General features: G+C 40.9%; 1 pseudogene; it reads right to left on the bottom strand.

Moving 5' to 3' along the window:
- Positions 1–3291: 3291 nt before the first annotated feature.
- LOC132612909 (DNA topoisomerase 1 alpha-like) lies at positions 3292–7838 on the bottom strand (annotated as a pseudogene).
- Between the last annotated feature and the right edge of the window lie 7070 nt (positions 7839–14908).

The raw sequence follows: 14908 nt of genomic DNA, 5'->3' as shown, positions 1-14908 counted from the left end.
GCTGTCCAAATCCCGTTAGGTAAAAGAATAAGTGATTGATTAGTTAGAATAATCTTGATGGCCTAGTCTTAATCCCTATATTGTTGATTTTATTCTAGTTGACTAAGCTCGGGAGGGGACTCGAGGATTAGCTTGAGGCGCAAATAAGGTATGTAAGAAAAACCTTTCTTCCTTTGGCATGATTGTTGTTGTTATTCATTCTATATGTACTCCATATGATCCCATTCTTAGACGAGTAAGGTCTAAATGTTTCTTGTGATGGCTTATTGATATTGTACTCCTATTCTGTTCCGATGGGAACACCCATAAGGTGCCAAGTTGAGTTGAGTTGTGTTATGGTTTTACTAATGATTTCGAGAAAATGAGTTTTATACTAAAAGAAACATAAAGTTTGATTTTCAAAACCACTCCGAAAGGGGTGCGAGATTTTACTACTTCATTTCATTTACTATTTATGTTTACATTCCATAGTATCATCCCTTTGTATTGATATGATCATTTATTCTTTGGGTAGGGCAATAAGATGAAATTGAGTAGAATATAAGTAGTAAGAATTTCATAACAATTCTGCCCTTAAACCTAGAAGTATGTCCGCTAAAGTCTAGTGAGATACAAATTTGATAACTTTTTATGAGAGACTAAGGCTAATAACTGGATTGTGATGAATTGATTAGTGACTTATGATATGAATTGAAATTGATATTTATGGATTGGGTTTGTGTTGATATGATGGTGATAATAAGCCGGAAGCGGCTGCCCGAAGGGGCTATCATTATTATGCCGGAAGCGGCCGTCCGAAGGAACTATTGTGGTACTAGCCGGAAGCGGCCGTCCGAAGGGACTATTGTGATACTAGCTGGAAGCGGCTGTCCGAAGGGACTATTCTGTTAACATGTTGGAAGCGGCATGTGTGTTGGATTGCATTATTTACTTAAAGATTATTTTGAGACTTCGTGTACGCATTTATGTTTCTTCCAGTGGAGGCTGTAGGTATCGAGTTAGATTGTGATTTTTTCTCTCCTAAGTCAAATTATGATTATGACTTGCTACCACTTTACATACTCAGTACATTGTCCGTACTGACGTCCTTTTGCCTGGGGACGCGTTCATGCCCGTTGCCCCAGATTGTTTGGCAGGTTAAGTGTATAGCTAGGATGCTTGGACGTCAGCTGGGATTGGCAAGTTCCACCTCATTCTGGAGCTGTGCCGAATCATGTATAGATATGTATGATTATAGGTATGGCAGGGCTCTATCTTGACTCATAATGTTCAGCTTACTTCTTAGAGACTTCTGCAGACAGTGTCTTGTGGTATATTTGTCGAGATGTCGACAAAGGGATGTCGGTTGAGTCATTTGTGGATTTTAAAAGAGTATGTATTTTAGATGATTTCAATTGGTTTAAAGTAATTAATTGATTGAATGTTTTCTTAATCGTTAAAAAGATAATGATCTCTATTTGGAAAAGTTTTATGTTTTTTTTTTTTTGAAATGACAGGTTTTGATAGAGCGAATGTCTAAGGGTTCGCTCGACTCTGATGAGAGTCGGGTGCCCGTCATGCCCTACCATTGCTAGGGTGTGACAGTGGAATTCGATAAAATAGGGGAAATGCTGCCCAAATTTCGTTAACCCGTTAACTATGCTAGTGTGAGCTTAAAAGTATTTCTTCAAGACTTAACTTTAGTGTAATTCCTCTTGAATACAGACTTTGCGAATTGGAAGAGAACGCTAAGCGATTAAGGAGACGTTAAGGTATGTTAAGGCTATTCCTTCTTCATTTTGGCATGATCCTATGTTATGAGCCAACAAGCGATTAAACGAGCTTCCATATTACTCTACTCTTAGAAGCACTAGGAGTTCTTCAGTCTTTGATGTTCCTATACCCCATATGATTGTTCCTTCTGTTCATGGGTCTTGAGATTTCTCATGTTAATGATGTTGGCTAAAAGGCTACATCGTCTGACTACTACATACAACTGTCTACAGACCGCTATTGGAATAAAAGCCGTAGAAAGGACGGGACAGGGCCCCTTCATACCCTTACTCATACACATCTCAAAAGGGGCATACCAAAACTAACTGTAGCTCCGGATCGAATGGAGCGTACTGACCACTGCTAGATCTAGAGGTCCTACTAAGCTGGAACACCTGTCCGTCTCCTTGTACCTGCGGGCATTCACGCAGCCCCCGGAGCAACGGGAAGTCAGTACAGATAATGTACCGAGTATGTAAGGAACAAGAACAACATATATACACAAGAATCATGGATAAGATCTGAACTCATAAACTGAAATGACTGACTGCATGTACTTGTATGAACTAGTATTGCCTAAATCTGCATAAATCTGCGTAACTGACAATGCCTCTATGGGCACATAATATGCATGCTCATACCTATCAATGATGGTCGTGCAACTATATGTGTGCGTATATAACGCCTGATATGTGTGCATATATAACGCCTGATGTATGTGCGTATATAACGCCTGTGAGCCTCTATGGCATATCGTCATATCATATTGGCTCCTCTGTGGCCATAATCAATATCATCATCATAGTAGTAATGCGTATATAACGCCTGATGTATGTGCGTATATAACGCCCACTACAAAAAAAACAGCGTTTAGTGAAGGATGTATTCCGTCGCTAATCAACATATATCTGTTGCTAAACATGTGTTGCGACGGATTAGCGACGGAATGTCATCTGTTACGATTTTGCGCGTTGCTAACCTATTAGCGACGGAAAAATGAAATCCGTAGCAAAATTAGCAACAGAGTAGCGACGTATGAGATTCGTTCCACATTTTAGCAACGGAATATTTTGTTGCTATTGTTATGAATTCCGTGACTAAGTTCATATTTGATTTCGTCGTTTTAGTAAATTAGCGACGAAAACCATTATCGCTAATCCGTCGCAAAATATTTGAATTATTTGTGCCTGCATTTAGCGACAATACAATGTTTGTCGCAGTTTGTAGCCTACTGTTTTCCCTCTAGCAACGACCAAAATCCGTCGCAAATCTGTCACAAATATTTTTCTTCCGATTTTTTTTTAAATACACCTGTTGAAACATACTAAATACAAATTAATAAATACCCTTAAAAATAACTGACATTCACATAAAATAATATCTATAAAAAAGATTCAAAATAGATAGCAGAATCCTAATCGTTAAGTCCAAAATACTGACAACACCAAGCTATCAACTACCAAAAGAGCCCACACATCCATCAAGTATTGTTAGTGCATAATTTTGTTCTTTCCAGCAAAAAGCAGATAACATAAAAAACTAATGCATGGGTGAAGGACTACGATCATCATCAGAAACTAAAGGATCAACATCGTCAACATTAGCAGTAGTAGGAGGAGGCACTATGGGTGTCACAACTGATGGTTTGTCGATAGGAGTATTTGGATAATGTGATGGTGAAGAAATCACTCCGCGTGCCTTCTCAATAAATAAAGGAAGCAAGCGATCATTCAGTGTAGGAATCAATCGCATCAACTTGATAAGTATAGTTATCTTCCTGCTTCTGTTCAACTTGATATCCTTTTTTCTGATAAAGGAAAACTAATGAAATGCTGTTGCCGGGGAAATAAACTTTATATGCTTTGACAAAACACGTTTTAACCAGTAACAACTGTCAAATTGGGCATTTTTAACTATGACATCTATGATGATCCATGTCATATACCTGGCATCTCCAAAACAAAAGGCAACAAAATAATGGGACCAGACATAAAAAGTTATTTTCCTTGTACATTCTCATTCCCTTCCCTCAGAGCTAATTTATCAATAAGATAGGTTGCAACTGCAATTTAACGCTTTATAGGATCTTTACTGGTAAAATCCTTCATATATACAGACCTGATACCCTCTATGTAATCCTGCATTCAGAAGACCGTTGAAATTACAAACCAATACTGTATACATTTCAAAATAAAGAAATTCTCATTGATCAGAAATCTACTATTGTTTCTTCATCCCAAGTACCTTTAAACGCCTTGCTTTCTCATACTTCTCCTTGTCACTTTTCCCTTTCAATGAACTACTGGCTGCCAGGAAAACGTACTTGAATTCTTTTGGATTAATAGGATCATTCCAGAATGCTAACCATGTTACAGTGTTGTCGTGCTTTACTTCCTTCCAGCTGTCCGATAAAAGAAGGGAAGGAAAAGAAACGTGAGTTCAAGGGCTTCTTTGATCGGGAAATGCACGCAAAGGCCAAACTTTTACCATGTTATAAAGAGTTCACAACTTTCTCCAACACCAAAGAATAGTAAATTCACCCCATAGTGGGAAAATAGGATGAGAGGGACCTTTCACCAGGGACAGGACATTCTGGTATTAGAGCATCCTTTCCAATATTTATTGTAATGTTACTTGGTCGGATCCGTCTTTTTATCTTTCCCATCTGTACCATTATTTTACATTTTAAAAAAACATCTTTCAGTTCCACACTAAACACTTCGAAACATTCACTTACAAAGGACAAAACTCAAGTTCATAGAAGAAGAACAGAGGTTATACATACCTTCGGATGTTCTCCACGACCATGGAACAATCCAGGTGGTTCAGCCCTAAAGTTCCCAACCTGCATATAACAAAACAGTCAGATCCAAAGACAGATGGTTTGCAAAGGATTTGCAGATTTCATATGAAACAGCATCAGAGAAGATCCAGAAATAAAAGTCGAAACCAATAAGTTACAACAATTTATATAACCTGCCATCCTTTGTTATTTTTTTATTTTTTTGGATAAGTTCTTTCATTTTCTTTTTCTTTGTTCAATTGTTTTTGACAAGTAGCTCATATGAAGAGACATGGAAATCCCATCTAACAATCTTCCTGTGTGGACTTGTGATTATGTTGATGACTTCGTTGAGCTTGTGAGCTTAGGAGGTGAACTTGTGGTTGCCTTAGAACTAGCCCTAGGATTTCCAAGAGGTTTGTCTTCCTCTTGAGGATCCTATTATTGTAGGTGATTTTATTGATTGTATTTCGGGTGATTAGGATATAATTCTAGTTATCACTAATACTTCATAAATATTTTTGTCTTGCTTCCCATCTTTATCTGCTTCCCAAGTTTCAGTTCCTGTTCTTGCATTTTGGTTTTTATCACTTCTGATGTAGCATCCTCATGAAAAGGTACTAAACAGGACAGATAAATATCTTATTTTGATTGACTTTTACAACTAGGTCATAGAAAATTAAAACACATCAGAGAACTTTAGCTGCTCCAATTGTCTAATCAAGATTTGAGAAAGCTGATTTTAATGGATTGATAGCATTAGCAGAAATTCTCAGAACATAAAAATCGGCATCAAAAAATAAATATAAAAGGAAAGATGCAGATACAAGAAAGTGGCTATTTGTACAAGCAAATTGGCTGATTAGTAAGAATGTAGTATCATACTCTCCACCAGACAAGTAGTACATACTTATATATCAAAACCAGATAATATTGAAAGCTAAAGATATAGACAAAAAACCTTCTCTTTTACACCATCAACGATAGCCCACATGTACTTCTCTTCTTGCTTGAGTTTCTCTTCTTTCAAGGCCTTTTTCTCCTACAAAATAGGCAATTTTCTTAGACCAAAACATATAAAAATAACTAAGAGCTTCACATAATTGGCTATTTGTTCAACGACACTTGTCTTATCACCACTTAACCTGGCTCCAAAGTATTACTCCATCACTCAAAAAATTACTGTCTAAGTTTCTAGTTAGTGTTGGTCCCAAAGATATGCAATTTCTATAGACGATGAAGAGATTAAATTCATCAACATCTGCCAAAAAGTAAAAATGTAACTGTCACTTTGGATTGGTTATTAAAAGGGTAATTCCAATTGAATCAGACAGACAACAAACCCCAAACATTATTAGAAGGATAACTATTTTAGATAGAGGAAGGGAGTACAAAAATGAGAACATGGTTTGGCCTTTAGCATGCACAAGGAGCTAAAATATTCTCACATATTGACGTGGAAACTCCAGAATGCTATTCACACAAATAGTCGGGGGGTATTATAGGTATTCTTATAGGAAATTTATCTCTTAGGTATAAGTCTTATACTAGATTAGCTTCAACATGAAAAGCAAATCTATGCATTTTAACACAATCCAGCAGGTAATCTTTCTTGAACCAAAATGGGCCATAAGAAGTTCTGCAACCCAATAGAGAACGTACATGCTCGAAACTAATCCAAAATTTTGTGACAAGATGCATGACAAGAAAGATAGGCCAAATAAGAGTTAAACATAATTAGCAAGCGAACCAACCAGTAGGAGCGATAAAAAGTACAACAAAATAAACTAGCACTGAAGGAAGTTCCGAATAACTGCATTTCTACATTTAATTTCTCCACTTACAATTGAATAAAGAATCTTTTGTTATAAATTCATTTCTTCACAATACCTTTCAAAACATAACATACTTTTTATAAAAATAATCAATGTATCGCTCAAGAAATTTTTGAGTTGAAAACCTCATAGAAGATAGAAGACCACGATGATTATTCTGTATTCAAGCCACATACAGAAAACAGTCAAGGACCATCTACTTACTTCCGCACTCATTTGCTTTTTCTTCTCCTTTTCCCTCTGGTCCCACTCGTATATTGGGGTGAAATCACAATCTTCTAACTTTTGAATGACATGTTTTTTTCCAAGTATTTTCCTCCAGTCATTCATGAAATTCTCTTTGAATTGTGGTTTATTCATGTAATCAGTGTCTAACATCACTGCATACATTGTTGCAACCTGCACGGAGAAAAAAACTACAGTGAGAATAAACTCATAAATACATAAATGGATTTGCTTGTGCACACAGACAAAGGAGACAGATAGAGACCTTCTTTTGTTCTGGGGTGAGATCAACAGGCTTTCCCTTGTAGAGCATCTTAACACCATGAGGTTTGAATGGAGGAGGATATCTCTCCATTGTGTACCAAAGTAGTGCATTTTAGTCCTTCACCTGAGCTTGGAGGTACTTTCGATGACTTAGAGAACTTGGATTTTTTCTTCAACTTACTTTTCGTTTCCTTCAGTGACGATGAAACAACTTTAGTTGCTTTCATTGGAGATGACAATTTATTAGCGGAAGTTGCAGACTTGTTTATCCTCTGGGATTTAGGAACATCGTCACCATCATCATGTTCTGCCTTTGTTTCAGTTTTAACAGAAGCATGCTTACTATTAACTGGTGCAGATGCATCATAAATTCTATGCTTTTTAACTGAAGCCTGAGCAGTAGACGTGACCTCGCATGGAGGTCTCTTAGCTGATCCATATTTCTGAACTTTGGTTCCTAAAGGTTGAACTTCTGCAGAATCATATGATTTGCTAGTAGAACCCCCAGTTGTTTTAGCAAAATCCTAAACAGCCATGATTTCGCTCTACTCTAACCCAACCTATAGTTTACTCCTTATCTTTAAAAGATTTTGTATAAGTATTCTGGAGACTACTGCAAGTTGAGAGAGAAAAGAACCGGGATATAACTTTTCATCAGCAGCTTGTAGCAAATTGTAAAATCGTTGGGACTCGGGATTAGGCTCCTCCTCCATTGAAGGTTCATAAGGATGAGAAGAATCAACTTCAATATTGCTATAAGATTGCGAACTCGAACCCTGACCAAAGTTGGGACCATCTACATCCAAGACCATTTGTCGGTATGGATTATCGAATCCCGATTCAGGTTGAGAACCACTGTGAAAATCATTACCAGAAGCTATCTCACCGATTACATCTTTTTCCCCTTGATACTCCCAAACAAAATAGTCCTCAACAAATCCAAAAATAAAAAGGTGATAGTCAACGATTTCAACATCCATGTATTTAATGTTGTGACATTTTTTACATGGACATCTAACCTTGTTACCGCTCATGTAATTTCATCGAGAAAGTGCAAATTGGATAAAATTATCTACACCGGTTACAAAGCTATAGTTTATACCCCCTCGGCCATCCAACCTATCGTACATCCAATCACGCTCTAGATTATTCATGTTCCTATACCCCCTCGTCCAACTTCTACCTCTCGAACTTGCAAGTCTTGGGAGGGGGGGGGGGGGGGGTCAAGAATCACTTCAACTTCAACTCTCTAAACTTCACAACTTTGAAGAAACCCTAGAAGCAACCTTCTTCTTCAGCATCATGGGTTTACGGGGTTCGAGTCTTGTCAAATCTTCACTAATATGATGAAAAATATTGGGAGAGAATATCTTAGGGATTTCCTGATTTGGAAAGGAGGAACAATATGAAATAGGGTCGTGAACCACCTATTTATACTTGGAAGCCAAAAAGGCTACAGCGGTCCGGTCCGACGAGCGGGTCGACGCCCCGTCGACTTGTCCCGTCGACCTGCGCCTGCAGATGCAAGGCTGGGAAACCCTGTTGACACCGCACATCGACGGTCCGTCGAACATGTCAACGACCAGTCGACGATGACCAGTATCCTGCAGATTTTCTGATTCAGTTCAGATCGCGTCGATTCGCTTCGTTCAACTTCTAACTCTATAAATTGCCAGGAATATCTGCTGGTACCCTTGTACATGGGGTAAGACATTTTCTACGTTCAAACTCGAGCTCGGGTCTTTATTCCAAGGGCATACCCGACTAGGGAACCATAGGTTCTACTACTACGAACACGACGGGTATAACATTCTCCCCCCCCCCCCCTTAGGAACATTCGTCCTCGAATGTTCGAACAATCCTGGGTCATGAAAATTTTAGCAAAGTTTCCCCGTAGTTATACCAATCCATCCTGCCCACATCAACCCAAAATAATGCCACACAGGGCCACATACTATAACACACAATACCATGGCCTCACACGACCAATCATGAGTACTGCTGTGAACAAATGTGGGTACTCAGTCTTCATTGCCTCTTCCGCTTCCCAAGTCACTTCCTCAACATTCTTATTCCTCCGTAAAACCTTAACTGAGGCTATATCCTTGGTCTGCAGCCGATGGACCTATCTGTCCAATATAGCCACTGGAACTTGTTGTATGATAACTGCTCGGTCACCTGGATGTCATTCACTGGTACCACTCTCGAAGGATCTCCGACACACTTGCGAAGCATAGATACATGGAATACCGGATGTACTGACTCTAGCTCCGAAGCCAATTCTATATCATATGCTACCGTATCTACTATACGAATGATCTTATATGGCCCAATATATCGAGGGCTCAACTTACTCTTCTTGCCAAACCTCATCACTCCCTTCATAGGTAAAACTTTCAGGAACACCCAGTCGCCTATCTCAAACTCTAGCTTACGTCGCCGATTATTCGCATAGGATTTCTATCGACTCCGAGCTGTTATCAACCTCTCTCTAATCACTTTCACCTTATCAACTGCTTGCTGAATTAAGTCTGGGCCTACTAACTGATTATCCCTGACATCGAACCACCCTATGGGCGATTTGCATCTCCGCCTATATAAGGTCTCATAAGGGGCCATCTGAATACTGGAATGGTAACTGTTGTTATACGCAAACTCGATAAAAGGCAAATGATCATCCCAACTGCCTTGAAAGTCAAGTACACAAGCTCTAAGCATATCCTCAGGGGACTGTATAGTACGCTCCGCCTGTCCATCTGTCTGGGGGTGAAACGCAGTACTAAGACTCACCTGAGTCCCCAATCCTTGCTGGAAAGACTTTCAGAATTTGGCTGTGAACTGTGCTCCCCTATCTGAAATAATTGCTGAAGGGACACCATGAAGTCGTAGAACCTCCTTAAGATAAAGCTTTGCATAATCCCTGACTGCATAAGTAGTTCTGATAGGCAGGAAGTGAGCTGACTTTGTAATAATCCCTATCAACTATGACCCCATATTGAATCATACTTCCATTGAGTACGGGGCAACCTTGTAATAAAGTTCATATTAATTACCTCCCCCTTCCATGCCGGAATCTCCATAACCTGCAATATACCTCCAGGCTTCTGGTGCGCTATTTTGACTTACTGACAATTTGGACACTGAGCGACAAATTCTGCTATATCTCTTTTCATACTATCCCACCAATAAATTTCCCTGAGATCATGTTACATCGTCATTGAGCCTAGATGAATAGAATAATGGGAGTAATGTGCCTCCCCCATAACCTGCTGACGGAGCCCTTCAACATTAGGGACACATAATCTGTCTCGATACCTGAGTACTCCATCACCTGTGATCACAAAGGGTGTCTTTTCTTTCTGAGGTGCTATATCTCCGTAATGAACTAAAACATGATCCTCATACTGACGCTCCTTTATCTCTACTACCAAGGATGATACCGCTGTGTCTTGAACAGTAACTCCTGCATCACCTGAATCTATCAATCGAACTTCGTGGCTAGCCAATCGATGAACCTCACGGACCATTTTTCTTCTCTCTAGCGACACGTGCGACAAGCTACCCATAGATTTACGACTGAGGGCATCGGCTACCACATTAGCCTTCCCGGGATGGTACAGAATATCCACATCATAGTCTTTTAACCTCTCCAGCCATCGCCTCTGTCGCAAGTTCATGTCCTTCTGCGTAAAGATGTACTGGAGACTCTTATGATCAGTATAGATATCAACATGGGCACCGTATAAGTAGTGCCTCCATATCTTCAAGGCATGAATCACTGCCGCTAACTCAAGATCACGGGTTGGATAATTCTTCTCATGCTTCTTCAACTGTCTAGAAGCATAAGCAACTTTACCATGCTGCATCAACACACAGCCCAATCCAACACTTGAAGCATCACAATATACCACATAGCGATTTGCTCCTTCTAGAAGAGTCAAAACTGGTGTTGAAGTTAACTTATCCTTCAGCGTCTAAAAACTCTGCTCACAAGCATATGTCCATTGGAACTTAGCTGATTTCTGAGTTTATTTGGTCAATCGGGCTGAACGAGAGGAAAATCCTTCTACAAGCCTTCTATAATAACCTGCCAAGCCCAAGAAACTTTATCTCTCTGTTGGTGCCGTGGGCCTTGGTAAATTCTTCACAACGTCAATCTTCTGGGCATCCACTCTTACGCCTTTCTGTAAAATAATGTGACCCAGAAAAGCCATAGAGTTCAACTAGAACTCACACTTAGAAAACTTGGCATACCACTCTTTACCTTGAAGAATTCTAAGCACTGTCCATAGATGTTCTGCATGATCGGCCTGTGACGACGCATAAACTAGAATATCATCTATGAACACAATCACGAATAAATCTAGAAAGGTCCTGAATACGCGATTTATCAAATCCATGAATACATCTGGGGCATTAGTCAGCCTGAACGACAAAACATGAAACTCATAGTGGCCATATCTAGTCCGTAATGTCGTCTTCGGAATGTCCTCTTCTTTGACCCTGACCTGGTGATCATCCTGATCTCAAGTCTATCTTCGAGAAATATTTAGCGCCTTGCAACTGATCGAATAATCATTCATCCTCGGGAGCGGATACTTATTCTTTACAATCACTTTATTCAATTGCCTATAATAAATACACATTTGCGAAGAGCCATCCTTCTTTCTCACAAATAATAGCGGCTCTCCCCACGGTGATGTACTAGGCTTGATAAAACCCTTCTCGAGCAAATCTTTCAACTGCTCTTTCAATTCTTTCAACTCCGAAGGTGCCATCCTATATGGAGTAATAGATATTGGATGAGTGTCTGGCAATAGGTTAATATTGAAATCAATCTCCCTCTCTGGGGGAATGCCTGGAAGCTCGTATGGAAACACTTCTGGGAACTCATTAACCACAGGAAAAGACTGAATAGTCGAGGACTCTGCTTGCACATCTTGAACTCGAACTAGGTGAAAAATATATCTTTTTCTGATCATCTTCTCTGCCTTAAGGTAGGAAATAAACCTACATCTAGGCGAAGTAGCATTGACCTTCCACTCTAGGACTGGCTCGCCTGGAAACTGGAATCGAACCATCTTTCCTCTACAGTCAACATCAGCATAACAAGAAGCCAACCAGTCCATGCCCATAATAACATCAAAATATCTAACTCAATTAGATCTGCTACGGTATGGCGGTCGCAAACTATGACAACACAGTCTTGGTATACCCGCCTAGCTATAATCGGATCACCAACTGGCGTAGACACCTCAAAAGGTTTAATCAACTCGGCCTCTATCCCGAACTATCCGGCAACAAAGGGCGTAACATATGATAAAGTGGAACCTGGATCAATCAGTGCATAAACATCATGGGAGGAAACTGATAATATACATGTAACAATATCGAGAGACGTCTCGTGGTCCTGTCTACTAGCCAATGCATACACGCGGTGTTGAGGACTGCTCGAGCTGGATGTCCACTCCTCCCCCTACCTCGCCCTGCTGGCGTCTGAAAAACTTACCCTGAAGGGTGCACTGCAGAAGATGAGCTAGCCACAGACCCTGTAGGCTGAACCAAACCTGAACCAAACCCCCATCGGGCAATCCCTCATCCTGTGGCCTGGTTGTCCACAAGCATAGCAAACATCCGAACCCAGCCTACACTGACCTACATGTAACTTGCAACACTGGGTACATCACGGCAAAGGGGGCCTCATCTGGCCTGACTCTGGTCGGTACTGAGAGCCTGACGCTCTAGAACTCTGGCCTGCTTCGGAATAAGAAGACTGGTCAAACCTCGGACCTGGAAACCGCGGAGGTGGACGCCCTACCAGCTGATAAGAATACCCGGGATGCTGCTATCTCTGTCCTCCCCTGAACTCACTAACCATCTGAAAAGAACTAGCCCTCTTACCACGGCTCCGGTCACGCTCACGCTCTATCCTCCGCTAGCATTTACGATCCTTCAAATTCTGTGCATACATCTGTTTACAGGACATTTCTATGCCTGGCTGTAGTGCAGCAGCCGTGCACTCATCTATCAAGTGTGGCCCTAGACCGGCCACAAAGCGATGAACCCTATCCTCTATCTCAGCCACCATGTCTGGGGCATATCTAGCAAAGGAATCTAAATGTACACAATACTCTTGCACATTCATACTGCCCCGCTTAATACGTAGGAACCTATATGCTCAGGCCCGTCGGACCTCTAGAGGTAAGTAATGGCGAAGAAAAGCATCTGAGAACTCTCGCCACACAGCAGGAGGGGAATTCTCTCCCCTAGATAACTCCCATGCCAGATACCATTGTATCGAAATATCCCGGAGTCTATATGAAGCCAACTCCACTGACTCAACCTCATCCGTGAGCATAGCCCTCAAGGTCCTCTGCATACCATTAATGAAATCCTGGGGGTCTATAATTTGCTTTGCCACAGAAAACTCGGGAGGACCTAACCAAAGGAAGGTCTTAACCCTCGAACTACTGGCCCTGTCTGCTGGGTCAACACTAACTCCCTGCCACTGTGCCTGGGCGGCTACTAATCTGGTCAACAACCGTACAACATCCCGTAAATCCTGGCCGTCTACATCCGGCTGAGGAACTAGGGCTGGTGCTGGAGGCAGGATATGCGATGTCTCAGACGGCCCCTCACTCTGAATCTCATCCTGGGCCCTTATGGCCTATCGAGTATGACTAGTGGCCTCACCGGCAGCTCTCTTGCCCTTCTGGGCGGCTGTAGCTTTCTTGCGGGGCATCGCTGAAATTAGAACAATTCATCAGAAGCGAACGCTTAACACAGGGCTCTACCGCACAATCTAAGAAAGAAAGATTGACATCATCCTAAATGTCCTGTAGCCTCTTGTTATAAGTGTGGTGTACAACATGCCCATAAACAAGACTCTACTAGACACGGTCTGTAGACAACCCTAGGACGAAACTGCTCTGATACCACTTCTGTCACGACCCAAACCGATGAGCTGTGATGGGAGTCTAACCTCTAGCGACCAAACACCCCTAAACACGTATCTGAAACATACTGAACATCAAAAGCCCATAAATGACATAAACTGATCTCATGAGAGAGAAAAATCAGAACTCTATACAATATTCATATATATATATATATGCACGACATGCGGAAGAACGGTGCAAGCCAGCTAGGTTGTTACATATACTGTACACAAAAGAATGGGAGCCGATAAGGCTACATCGTCTGACTACTATATACAACTATCCACAGACCTATACTGGAATAAAAGCCGTAGAAAGGACGGGACAGGGCCCCGTCATACCCATATGCATACACATCTCAAAAGGGGCATACCAAAACTGATTGTAGCTCCGGATCGAATGGAGCGTACTGACCACTGCTAGGTCTAGAGGCCCTACTGAGATGGACCACCTGTCTGTATCTCTGTACCTGCGGGCATGCACGCAACCCCCCGAGCAACGGGGAGTCAGTACGGATAATGTACCGAGTATGTAAGGCATAAGAACAACATATATACACCAGAATCATGAATAAAATCTGAACTCATAAACTGAAATGACTGACTGCATGTACTTGTATGAACTAGTATCTGCCTAAATCTGCATAAATCTGACAACGCCTCTGTGGGCACATAATATGCATGCTCATACCTATCAATGATGGTCGTGCATCGATATGTGTGCGTATATAACTCCTGATGTGTTTGCGTATATACCGCTTGATGTGTGTGCGTGTATAATGCCTGTAAGCCTCTATGGCATCTTATCATATCATATTGGCTCCTCTGTGGCCATAATCAATATCATCATCATAGTAGTAATGTGTATATAATGCCTGATGTATGTGCGTATATAATGTCTGTATCTCTTCTCATACTTTACATATATATCTAATCTTCGCGTATATAACACCTTCTAATCACGAGTCAATGTACATAAATATATAATGAATGCAATACATGACTAACTGTATACACCGAATTGGCTACATAAGACTGGACCCATGAATAGAAGGATTACTCATAAATGGGGTGCATGAACATCAAAGACTGAAGTACTTTTAATGCTTCTAA

The sequence above is a fragment of the Lycium barbarum genome, chromosome 10, assembly GCF_019175385.1.
Source record: "Lycium barbarum isolate Lr01 chromosome 10, ASM1917538v2, whole genome shotgun sequence".
Classification (NCBI taxonomy): Eukaryota; Viridiplantae; Streptophyta; class Magnoliopsida; order Solanales; family Solanaceae; genus Lycium; species Lycium barbarum.
The sequence above is the reverse complement of the archived record's forward strand: the minus strand, read 5'-3'. Positions and strand labels throughout refer to the sequence as shown.